At 43.1% G+C, this 13,317-nt stretch overlaps 1 protein-coding gene across 3 annotated transcripts in view; it reads right to left on the reverse strand.

The window, feature by feature from the left end:
- The window catches only part of LEF1 (lymphoid enhancer binding factor 1), a 248,260-nt gene that overhangs the window by 102,685 nt on the left and 132,258 nt on the right, over positions 1-13,317 (reverse strand). The gene's annotated exons all lie outside the window — the stretch shown is intronic.

Genomic DNA, 13,317 nt, shown 5'->3' on the forward strand with positions numbered 1-13,317 from the left:
GGGATGCATATCATCTGTGGGGAAGTGAGCAGCACACCAAAAAAAGGGGCCCCCAAATCAAAACTGTTCTCATCTGTCTGCCTTATCCTTGAACAATGAAGCAGGTTAACTTTCATGAAAGGTAATTTTAAAACAGAGCTTCTATGCAGAATTCCCACCCTTGCGCCTTTATAAAACAGACTCCTAGAATTATCCCAAATGCCAAAGTATAAAATCACACCTATGTGTGTACACGCGTATTTTAGGAGTATGTGGGTATATTGCAACCAGGGCCAGTCTTTGCAATTGCGGGGCTCTATGCAGACCAGTTTCATAGGGCCCTCCTGCCTGACCCGCTCTGGATGTTAAGGTTTCAAATGACGTGTCAGAGGTTTATGTATTTAAACAGAATTATTTAATCGCCAACTACTATTGTAATCTTAGTAAGACAGCAATGAGGAATAGAAGAATGTATTCATGAGCAGCAAGAGGGTGCCACAAAAGTCACACAGGAAAAAGAAAGGTACAACGTGGGGGGGAGGGGAGGGGTCGTGACAGGCAGTGGTATCTCTAAGCAGAAATATTTGGCCTGGCAAAAAGGAGGCAAAGCTAGCTATTTGGGAGCGGGCAATTCAAAGTGGCATTTTTGCACATCATAACCCCCTTTTCCTCACAGACTTCTATGCATAAAAGAAAACTTCTCCCCTCCAGCCAGTTTCAACTACCCAGTAAAACCGTCATTCAACAAATTCTTCTGTGTGGACATGGAGTTTGGATTCTCTACAGAACTAGTCAGAATTTCAATATAAACCTTGATGCTGCAGTTCGGTATTACATATTCTATGTTCTCCAACAATGATGCTATTCCCCTTACAACTCACCATATGAAAAATATTCAAATTTGAATATCACCTCAAGAACAGCACAAGCTCCTTCCACCGCTAGATACTGTTTAAAGCAGATGGGTTTTTGTTTGTGCAGTGACTCTACTGGATGTGGAGAGCACTAGTCCTAAGAATTTTTAATTTTCAAAACAGATCAGACACTTTACAAAATAACACAAAACCCTGCAAAAAAAAAAAAAAAAACCCCACTCATGACCTATATGGAAAACTTACAAAACCATAACAGCCCACCTATGAACCTGGTCTCTTTCACACATGTAGAACACAAACTCATCAAGTACAGAATAAATAACCACAAACTAAAAATAGAAATATCTACACTAAAATTTAATTAACCCAAGAAGCCAGACTCTGCATATAATGCAAGCTGGGGAATGTGAAGTAGTGATGCATCCCTCCCTCTGCTGTACAAAATATAAAGATAGTTTTTCAAATTTACATCTGCTATCATATTCCAATCACTATGCTACAAAATAATAAAACAAAAATGGAAAATAAGGTGATAAGTTGTTTATTGGACTAACCTAAAAAAAATGTTGACTAGCTTTCAAAAGCCAAAACCTCTTTTCTTAGGTGAGGACCACATACCATAACAAGCATACTGTCCCAACCTGAAGGAGGTGGCTTTGGCCTCCAAATGCTAGAAAACTAGTCCAAAATATATTTACTCCAATAAAAAGGTATCTTATTTTCCACTTTTTCTTTTTATTTATTTATTTATAACATTTTGCCCGAGGGAGAGAAGATGGGAGCCTGGAGGCCTGAAGCCTGGACTGTGTGATCCCGGTGCTGTGGAGGAAGGACTGTGTGTCCGAGAAGCTGAAGCAGGCTGAAAGTCCTGGGACTACAACGTTACGTCTGAACAATTATTTTCAACGTTATTGTCCCAGAGACTCCTGATGCAGGCCTGACGGCCGAAACACGACGTGTCGAGTCTTCAAATTTATCAATAAAATTGTTTATCATTTAACATCCTCCAGTTTTCTGGCATCCTTGGTCGCTCTCCCACTTTTTTTTGTTACATTGTTTCTACCGTGGGGTGTTTGAGTTCTCCGCGTTTCTAGCGGATCTTCTCTAACATTTGTATCCCACATTTTTCCACCTATTTGCAGGCTCAATGTGGCTTACATAGTTCTGTAAGTGGTTACCAGTTCCGGATAGGAGAAATACATAGTTGAGGTAGAGGGACAGATTAAGTTAGGTTACAGGAGGAAAGTTCGTCCTATGATAAGAACTAAAGGTAACAGGTTAAACTTCATTCATGACAAAAATAACTTGAACAATTAGGATCATTAGACTGGAAATCAAGATAATTAGATAATTAATTAACCTTTAAAGTGGGCAAACATAGTACTACATTACTTCATCCAAAATTAAAAATAAAATTCTTTTTCTACCTTTGTTCTGCCACTTAATTTTTCTAATCGTGTAGACCCCAATCTCCAGGTTCTGTCTTCTTTAATTCTCTTTCCAAATGACTCCTGTCCATTTATCATTTGTTCTCTCTGTCTTGTTCACTTCAACTACTACACCCAGCTCCAGTATTGATCTGTTCCTTTCAGCTTTCTTCCATTTTTTTCTGCCTCGCTATTCATTCAGATTTCATATATTCTTATCCAGTATCTCCCTTTTGTTACTGCGTCTACCTACAGGTTTCCGTCTGTCTCACCTTGGTCTACCCATTCTCCTTTTATAACCCAGTCTTCCACTAACTCTTTCCTTTCTTCCCACCCCCTGACATCTAGCATTGCCCCTCTCTGTCTCTCTTTGCCCCTGGCATGCAGCATTTGCCGTCTCTCTCTCTCTCTCTCTTCCTCCCTCCCCCTGCACAATTCAGCATTTCCTATCTTTCTCTCTTCCTCCCTCCCCCTGCACCATTCAGCATTACCCCTGTCCTATCTCTCTTTTCCACCATCCAGCATCTCCCTTTTGTTAATAAATCTAATTACAGCTTTCCATCTCTTTCCCTTACTTTGGCCCACCCAATCTCCATTTCTTTCCTTTACCTTGGCCCACCCATTCTCCATTTATTCCCCAGTCTTTCACTAATTCCTTTCTCCTCATCCCCCTGTCATCCAGCATTGCCTCTCTCTGCCCCTGGCATGCACCATTTCCTGTCTCTCTCTGTTCATCCCTCCCCATGCACTACTCAGCATTGCACCTGTCTCTCTCTTCTACCATCCAGCATTTTTACATCTTGCTCTCTCTACTCCCCCCCCCCCAGGCAGTATTACCACCATCTGTCTCTCTCCCACCCCACCCCCCTATCCAGCATTGCCCGCTCCATCTCTCTCTCTCCCCCAAACACCACTGAGCATTGTTCCTGCTTCTCTCTACCCTCCCCCTACCACCTAGCATTGCTCCTGTCTCTCTACCCTCCCCCTACCATCTAGCATTGCTCCTGTCTCTCTCTACCCCAGCCTCAACACTGCTTCTCTCTCTTTACACTGGCCCCAGCATTGCTCCTCTCTTCCCCTTCAGCAGACATTCTCACAGCTAAATGAACTTGCAGGAAACTTGAAAGAATATGGAAAAAAACTCAAACATTAGTCAATAAAAAAATCATGGAGAGAAGTACTTAATAATTATAAGACCATCATCAAGAAAGCTAAATTATTACATTACTCTTCTTATATTAGGCCAAAAAAAATACACATCTCTCTATATAAAAGGCAAAACCAACGTTCTATGAAGCCTCCAGCCAGCCGGATGTGTGAAGGGGGCGAGATATTCGGTTTCCCTATGAGTGTCTGCCCCGCCCTCTCTGTAACACAGTCAGTGAAGGAAAACAGCAGAGCACGAAATCAAATCGCTGGCTCTGTAACAGTGAAGGACTCAGAGGGGGAAGGGGAGAGAGGCCAGAGGGCAGGGACACACACACTCCAACATGCACACAGAAGAAAACATTGCTAGCCCCCGTTTCATTTGCATCAGAAACGGGGCTTTTTTACTAGTTAGTGAATAAATTGGTGCACCTGTCAGAATTATTAACAGTAAATTAATCTTCTCTGACTGCTGAAAAACTCAGTTAATTTTTTAGGGGAACTCTGCCATCTATATATTCAAAGGCAATAGATTTTGATTATTATCTTTTAACAGATGATACAGGTATTATTGCAGATAGAAACTTGACTCAATTTCAGCGTCCTACTGTTACGACCATTTATTTATTTGTTATATTTGTATCCCACAGTTTCCCACCTATTTGCAGGCTCAATGTGGCTTACATAGTATCGTAAAGGCGTTCGCCAATTCCGGTATGAACAAATACAATAATGTTGTGGTAGAATAAGGTTCATGTGTACAAACACATTAGGGAATCGTAGAGAAGAAGAGTTATTATATGTCCATTACAAGCTTTGGTTTTTTGTGTTGCAGTGTACAGGCATTTAAGTTGGGTCGGTAGGGTATGCCTTTTTGAACAGGTTAGTTTTTAATGATTTCCAGAAGTTTAGGTGATCATAAGTTGTTTTCACATCTTTTGGTAATGCGTTTCATAGTTGTGTGCTTAAGTAGGAAAAGCTGGATGCATAGGTTGATTTGTATTTGAGTCCTTTGCAGCTTGGGTAGTGGAGATTTAGGTATGTTCGTGTTGATCCTGTGGTGTTTCAGGTTGGTAGGTCTATGAGGTCTATCATGTATCCCGGAGCTTCGCTGTAGAAAATTTTATGAACCAGGGTGCAGATTTTGAAAGCAATACGCTCTTTGATTGGGAGCCAGTGCAGTTTTTCTTGGAGGGGTTTCGTGCTTTCGAATCGCGTTTTTCCAAATATAAGCCTGGCTGCCGTGTTTTGAGCAGTCTGAAGTTTCTTTATAATTTCTTCTTTGCGTCCCGCATAAACTCCGTTGCAGTAGTCTACATGTCTTAGTATCATTGATTGTATCAAGTTGCAAAATGTTTCCCTCGGGAAGAATGGTTTCACGCGTTTGAGTTTCCACATTGAGTGGAATATTTTCTTTGTTGTAGATTTCACTTGGTTCTCTAGTGTGAGGTTACGGTCGAGAATTTTCAGGCTGTCTGAAATAAGGAGGGTATAATCTGGGGTGTTTATGTTTGTGGATTTGTTCATATTGAATTGGGATGAGAGGATGAGACAGTGTGTTTTTTTTGTGTTGAGTTTTAGTTGAAATGCGTTTGCCCATGAGTCCATGATATTCAAGCTGAGCTTGATTTCGTTGGTGATTTCTGTCAGATCACATTTGTAAGGAATGTATATTGTGACATCGTCTGCATAGATGAAAGGGTTAAGGCCTTGGTTGGATAAGGATTTGGCTAGTGGGGTCATTATTAGGTTGAAAAGGATCGGTGATAGTGGTGATCCTTGAGGTTCTCCGCATTCTGCTTTCCACGGTGGTGATATGTTTGAGCTTGACTTCACTTGATATGTTCTAGTGGTTAGGAAACCCTTGATCCAACTACGTATGTGTCTGCCAATCCTGAAGTAATCTAGGAGTCTTAGAAGTATTTTATGGTTTACCATGTCGAACACACTGGACAAGTCGAATTGGAGAAGTATGCTTTTGCCTGTTGCTATTTCCTGCTTGAATTTGGCTAGGAGGGTAATTAGTATTGTTTCAGTGCTATGATTGTGATTCATGAAATATTGTGAATTTGTTTATATAATCAGTAAGTTGTTTGGTTACCATGCTTTCCATCAGTTTGACCACCAGTGGGATTGATGCTACTGGGCGGTAGTTAGTGATTTCGTTTGATTTTTTCTTGGGATCTTTTGGTATTGGGGTGAGTAGGATGTTGCCGTTTTCCTTAGGGAAGAGACCTTGTTGAAGCATGTAGTTTAAGTGGGATGTAAGGTCTGCTATGAAGCAGTGGGGGGTGGATTTTATTAGGTAGCTGAGGCAGGTATCCAATTTACAGTGAGAGCTGGAGAACCTATTAATCGCCTGGGTGACTGTTTCCGCAGTGAGGAGAGCGAAGTTTGACCAGGTTCGGTGCGCTGGGTATTCACCAGGAGTTGGGTCCAAGCCAGTGATGAAATTTTCAATATCGGTGTTGTCCTGAGGTAGCGTGTTACATAGGTTTGCAATTTTTTCATTGAAGTATTTAGCAAGGTTGTCTGCAGATGGGATGCCTGTATTGGTTGTGGTGCCCAAGGTGATGTCTAGTAGTTTGTTCATGAGTTGGTATAATTTCTTCGTGTCTTTGTAATCTGGCCCTATTTTAGTTTTGTAGTATGACCTTTTTGTCTGTCTTATTGCGTATTTGTATTTTCCTTTTATTTGTTTCCATGCATTGAGTGTGTGTTCATCTTTTATTTTTTTCCAAGCTCGTTCGAGTTTCCTGGATTGTGTTTTTATTTTTTTCAGTTCTTCGTTGAACCATGGTATTGAGTTATGCCTACGTGAGGTTTTTGTTCGTAAGGGTGCTATTTCGTCCAGTATGCTTCTGCATCTTTCATCCCACTCTGAGAGGTAGTATATGGAGTCCGTTTGTGCTGTCCATTCGTTTTTGTATATCTGTTGCCAGATTCAGTCCTGCCTACAAAAGTAAGCTATGTGGCAATGTATTTTGGATAATTGTCCATCTAAACTGTTGAGGGATGTCTCAGTGTAATTTATTATGTACTGGACGTTTGACAAAAAATGTTTACCTCTGGATATTTTTCTAAGGATATTGGTCATATAGTACTTAAAAATTCTAGCTTAAAAAGAGATATCTAACTATAGGCCAGTAACGTCTATTACAGTGTTAACCAAAATAATGGATGGACTCGTTGAAGTCCAATTGATGAACTATCTAGAGGATCAGAACATTCTTCATAGATCACAATCGGGGTTTCGTAATAATAGATACAGCACAGAGATGGCTCTAGGGACATTATTGTGAATGTTAGGTGTGAAGTTGTTTCAGGTAAAAGGGTTTTGCTCGTGCAATTTGATACATCAAGTGTTGTTTGATCCAGTAGATGATGATATACTATTAAGATTGCTAGACCTCTATGGGACAGGAGGTCCAGTTTACAAACAGTTTCAAGGTTTTTTGGTGAACCTGTCCTAACAGGTAAAAATGCTTAAAGTTGCATTCTCATGTTGGACTACCCAGTGTGAAGTGCTGCAGGGTTCTCCTATTTTGCCAATTCATTTTAATGTACTCATGGCACCTTTATAAGCTGGGTTTTCAACCTTTCATCTATGCAGACGATATCATGATTTATATTCCCTTCAGAGGTAATAGGCAATTGTACCTAAAATTAAACAAGGTCTTAATATTTTAGATACTTGAGCTACGGCATTTAAGATAAAACTTAAGAAAAGACCAAATTTCTGGTATTGAATAGTCTTATTAATTAATTTTTAGAGCAGAAGTTAGAAATTGATGGTATGGTTTATGCATTAGGGCCACAGTAAGATTTTAGATGTGATTTTTGATAGTTTCCTCACCTTTTATGTCCAAATGCAGATGGTCACCACTAAAGAATTTAGACTTTTGTGGAAGCTTAAGAGGAGTAGATCATATTTTGATTTGGATACGTTTCATAAGAACATTAGAATAGTCTTACTGGGTCAGACCAATGGTCCATCCAGCCTATCCAGTAGCCAACCCAGGTCACAAGTTCCTGCGGAATCCCAAATAATAGCAAGATTCTATGCTACCAATCCCAGGGCAAGCAGTTGCTTCCCTCATATCTATTTCAATAGCAGACAATGGACTTTTCCTCCAGGAACTTGTCCAAACCTTTTTTAAACCCAGATATGCTAACCACTGTAACCACATTCTCAGGCAATAAAAGCAGCAGATGGTGCCCATAGAAAGACATTGGGAGTGAAGCACTGGAAGGCAACTATTGTTACAGGAAGAGTGGATGTAGATAGGAATAAATGCTGTATTAGTGAAGTTTCTGCCAGAAGTGGTGGGCGGAAGATGATGCCCCCCCCAAATTCCCCAATACATTTGTATAAGAGAACCAATGCAACAGCTGCAGCATACATACACCGATTCACTGTAACATTGTGATTAAGGAATTGCACTTTTTAAACTGCTCTGTCTTCTCATCCCCTCTTCTACTCACAAAGAAAGCCAATACAGATATACACACGTGAACATGCCTAAGCACATACCTACCCATGAACACATACATACACATACAAATAAGCATGCACAGATAGAAACATGCTCCTCCCCTTCCCCCCACCCCCCCAGCTAAACATATAATACAGAGACACAGACATGCAGAGAAGTTGGAAAGAATTCCATGAGCTATGGTCTGCATGCTTTCTCCACTTGTTTATATAAAACATTAGTCATTTAGCTGCATGCTGCTGTGCTCACACTTTTTGGGTAACCATGTGGTGCATGCCTGGGGTTCTACAAGCAGCAGTATGCCTGACAATTTGCTTACAATTATAATAATGGTGGGAAGGGCAAAGTAAGAGATACTTCCACTTACATAAGCATTATTAAACACCTCAGGAATTAAATAAAAGTCAGAATGAAAAAGGGACATTCTTTAATAACAGAATGCTTTCATTCTTGCTGGAACAAAATCATACATAAAGGGTTGAAAACACCTGTTCATCTGTCTTGTCTGGGGGCAAAATAACTCCCTGAAAACTTTATAGAACAGGATCAACCTTGACATGTGTGTGGGGGGGGGGGGGGGGGGGGGGGGGGAATTGAGGAATAGACATATTAAATTTGAAATCAGCCAAATCGTACTGGTACAGTCCAAACACTTGTAAAATAGAAGCTGAGGGAACTGCCCTTCCCCACTCCTCTCACATAAACACAGAGCCAACACAGATGCACAAGTACTGACACACACAAATATGCATGAACATGTATACATGCATGGCTAAACAGACTGTACATAGACCCACAAATATACACAGAAACACACACATACAGTGACACGTGGAGGGGCACAATCGAATAGGGCGCCCAAGTTTTCATGAGGGCGTCCTCGCAGGATGGCCCTGCGAAGGGGCAGGGAAACCCTTATTATCGAAACAAGATGGGCGTCCATCTTTCGTTTCGATAATATGGTCAGGGATGCCCAAATCTCAACATTTAGGTCGACCTTAGAGATGGTTGACCTAAATGTTGAGATGGTTGTCTCTGGTTTTCGGCCATAATGGAAACCGAGGACGCCCATCTCAAAAACGACCAAATGCAAGCCCTTTGGTTGTGGGAGGAGCCAGAATTCGTAGTGTACTGGTCCCCCTGACATGCCAGGACACCAACCGGGCACCCTAGGGGGCACTGCAGTGGACTTCACAAATTGCTCCCAAGTGCATAGCTCCCTTACCTTGGGTGCTGAGCCCCCCAAAACCCACTCCTCACAACTGTACACCACTACCATAGCCCTAAGGGGTGAAGGGGGGCACCTACATGTGGGTACAGTGGGATTTGGATGGGTTTTGGAGGGCTCACATTTACCACCACAAGTGTAACAGGTAGGGGGGATGGGCCTGGGTCCGCCTGGCTGAAGTGCACTGCACCCACTACAACTGCTCCAGGGACCTGCATACTGCTGTGATGGAGCTGGGTATGACATTTGAGGCTGGCATAGGGGCTGGCAAAAAAAATTTTTTTAAGGTTTTTTTTTTTTTGAGGGTGGGAGGGTGTTGGTGACCACTGGGGGAATAAGGGGAGGTCATCCCAGATTCCCTCCGGTGGTCTTCTGGTCAGTTCAGGCACCTTTTCATGGCTTGGTCGCAAGAAAAAATGGACCAAATAAAGTTGGCCAAGTGCTCGTCAAGGAACGCCCTTCTTTTTTCCATTATCGGCCGAGGACGCCCATCTCTTAATCACGCCACAGTCCCGCCTTCGGTACGGTGCCGACACGCCCCCGTGAACTTTGGTCGTCTCCGCGACGGGAAGCAGTTGAAGACGCCCAAAATCGGCTTTTGATTATGCCGATTTGGGCGACCCTGAAAGAAGGACGCCCATCTCCCGATTTGTGTCGGAAGATGGGCGCCCTTCTCTTTCGAAAATAAGCCTGATAATGTCAAACATACACAGATACACAATGTCTGTTGAGATGGCTCATAGTGATTCTGATATTTATTTTTTTCACTACAGGGTTAGAGCCAGGATTGATTTTTTTTATGGAGCTCAAAGATAACATGGGTGGGCATAAGGCTGTGTGGATACTGACACTACCTCCACTTCACTCATTGGCCTAAACTGTTGCCATTGACTAGGTGGGCCTGACTCCAAAAGTGTGAGTGTGTGGGGGAGGGGCATGGCCCAACCGTGGCTACATCTCTGATTTGATGTAAATTTCACTCTAACCTAGCGATTGAACTCTATATCTTCCTTAATGCTTATTTTGTAAGGTGACATTTAATGCAGTAATGTAGCCATGGAGGGAGGGGGCCCACTTTGGGCTCAGGCCCCTTCCAAATGTGCAGCTCCTGTTAAATGGCTGGCGGGGCTGCCAAAGCCCCACCAAAGACATTTGTTGCCGAGCTGCTTCCCTCCTTCTCACGCTGCTGCAGTACAGAAGAGGTCATCAGCATGCCTCTGGCCACCAATACCAGAACTCCTCAGACATGCTCAGTTCAAAAAAGAACTGAGCATGCTTGTGGAGTCCTGGCATCCGCAGCTGGCAGAATGCTGCTTACTGCTTCTGTACTGCAGTAACCCGAGGATGAGATTTGGCTGGCGGTGCTTCATCATCCCTGCCAGGAAAGGTATTTTTGGTGTGGGGTGAGGGAGGGAGGAAATGTTTTGCCCCTCAGAACACCTCTGGTCCCCCCCAAATCAGAGGACTGGCTACATATCTGACTTAATGACTGAACAATGCAATTTTCTTCTCACTGTTATGTGCATGGCCTCCTATTGGTGTAGAAACACCGCAGTATCTACTGCACCTTGTAGTTAAAAGTATAATATGCATCTATTATAAACATAAGAAAAACACGTGCATGTGCAACTCTCTTTAAATTAGTCGCCTTACTCTCTAACTCTTCTTACTCTCTTACCTATCTATATGTTCCATCTTTGCTTATACCCTTTACGGTCAATTAAAATGTTCTATTATATACTGTGTTGACATTGTAAGTAGTATACTATCAGGGGCATTTTCTAAAGAGAAGGGCACCCATCTTCCGACACAAATCGGGAGATGGGCGTCCTTCTCTCGGGGTTGCCCAAATCGGCATAATCGAAAGCCGATTTTGGGCGCCCTCAACTGCAGTCCATCGCGGGGACAACCAAAGTTCACGGGGGCATGTCGGAGGCGTAGCGAAGGCAGGACTGGGGCATGCTTAAGAGATGGTCGTCCTCGGCCGATAATGGAAAAAAGAAAGGCGTCCCTGATGAGCAATTGGTTGACTTTACTTGGTCCATTTTTTTTCACAACCAAGCCTCTAAAAGGTGCCCAAACTGACCAGATGACCACCGGAGGGAATCGGGGATGACCTCTCCTTACTCCCCCAGTGGTCACCAACCCCCTCCCACCAGCCTCCATGCCAGCCTCAAATGTCATACCCAGCTCCATGACAGCAGTATGCAGGTCCCTGGAGCAGTTTTAGTGGGTGCAGTGCACTTCAGGCAGGCGGACCCAGGCCCATCCTCTTCTCCACCTGTTACACTTGTGCTGGTAAATGTAAGCTCTTCAAAACCCACCCGAAACCCACTGTACCCACATGTAGGTGCCCCCCTTCACCCCTTAGGGCTATGGTAGTGGTGTACTGTTGTGGGGAGTGGGTTTGGGGGGGGGGGGTTGGGGGGCTCAGCACCCAAGGTAAGGGAGCTGTGCACCTGGGAGTAATTTGTGAAGTCCACTGCAGTGCCCCCTAGGGTGCCCGGTTGGTGTCCTGGCATGTGAGGGGAAGCAGTGCACTACGAATTCTGGCTCCTTCCACGACCAAATGGCTTGGATTTGGTCATTTCAGAGATGGGCGTCCTGGGTTTCCATTATTGCCAGAAACCAGGGACGACCATCTCTAAGGACGACCTAAGGACGACCATCTCTAAGGACGACCTAAGGACGACCATCTCTAAGGTCCACCTAAATGTTGAAAATTGGGCATCCCCGACCGTATTATCGAAACGAAAGATGGACGCCCATCTTGTTTCGACAATACGGGTTTCCCCGCCCCTTCACGGAGCCGTCCTGCGAGGATGGCCCCATGAAAACTTGGGTGCCCCGTTCGATTATGCCCCTCCACGCCATACTTTGTATTGTTATTTGAATATTTTTACTGCTGTAATTGTCTAATGCTCATGTTTGATTTATTCATACTGTACACCGCCTTAAGTGAATTCCTTCAAAAAGGCAGTAAATAAATCCTAATAAGTAAATAATTCTGTAAAAACTGAAGTTATTCTAGAGTCTATGTTGTAAGCACCGAGCTTTGGAATCATATAGTTTTACCTTATGCTCAAGAGTTGTTATCATAAAGCGATCCAGAGAAAAGCAACAAAACTTGTATTGCGTTCACACCAAAAGACTTATGAGAAGAATCTTGAGGACCTGAATATGTATACCCTAGAGAACAGAAGGGAATTCAAAAATGTGTGGGACAAACTCAAAGGATCCTTATATAGAAAGAGGATGAAATTTAAATAAAACTTAGCGGTGCTTAGACGGCAGTTCCAGTGGTTGGGAAGTAAGGCCAGTGCTTGGTGGACTTCTATATTCTGTGTCCATATCATGGAAAGACAGATTTGGAAGGGCTGGAGTGGGCTTCGACAGTAACTCCAGTGGTTTGAAAGTAAGACTAATAGTGCTGGCCAGACTTCTATGATCTGTGACCTGACATTAGCAAGAAAAAGTGTGTGTATTTTATATCACATTCATATTATACGCTATGAATCTAACTCAGATGGGGAGGGGATGACGCCTTAAAGTTGATAGCGAGTAAAATGTTGTCAATTTGCAACACTCTTGGTTTAATCAAGTATTGATAATGAATGTGACTATATTGCAACCAAAATAATAAAACCACTCTTTCATGATTGTGTCAAATATAACTGCCTATTTGAGGCTGGTATTGTAGCAAATCGCCAACTGCCTTAGTTGTGATGCCAGTATCTGATCATGAAGGAGTGTAACTGCATAACTTCGAGCAGAGGGATGGCAGGACTAAGAATTATGAGCTCAATATTCAGCAAGGAGAGGCTCCTCCTGTTTAAACCACACTGAGCGGGTCGTCTGCCAATATTTAAGCAGCAATTAACCAGCTAGTGCCGCTGAATATTGTGTTTGACCACCCTGGCACAATCTGGGCAATACCAGGGCAGTCCAGAGGTGGAGGTGTGGCAGAGCTAGAAGATATGCAGGCACCAGTGGTATTCAGTGCTGATGCCCACATAGCTAACTAGGAGATAAAACTGCATAAAAACTTGTTTTATTTTTGCCTGGTGAGCTACACAGGTACCAACACTGTATTTTGGCTGGGACCCCAAGATGGTGTCCATAGAGGGGAGGGGAAGGAGATGATGCCTGGAGCAGGGACTGTCCTT

The sequence above is a fragment of the Microcaecilia unicolor genome, chromosome 2 (assembly GCF_901765095.1).
Source record: "Microcaecilia unicolor chromosome 2, aMicUni1.1, whole genome shotgun sequence".
NCBI classification, from domain to species: domain Eukaryota; kingdom Metazoa; phylum Chordata; class Amphibia; order Gymnophiona; family Siphonopidae; genus Microcaecilia; species Microcaecilia unicolor.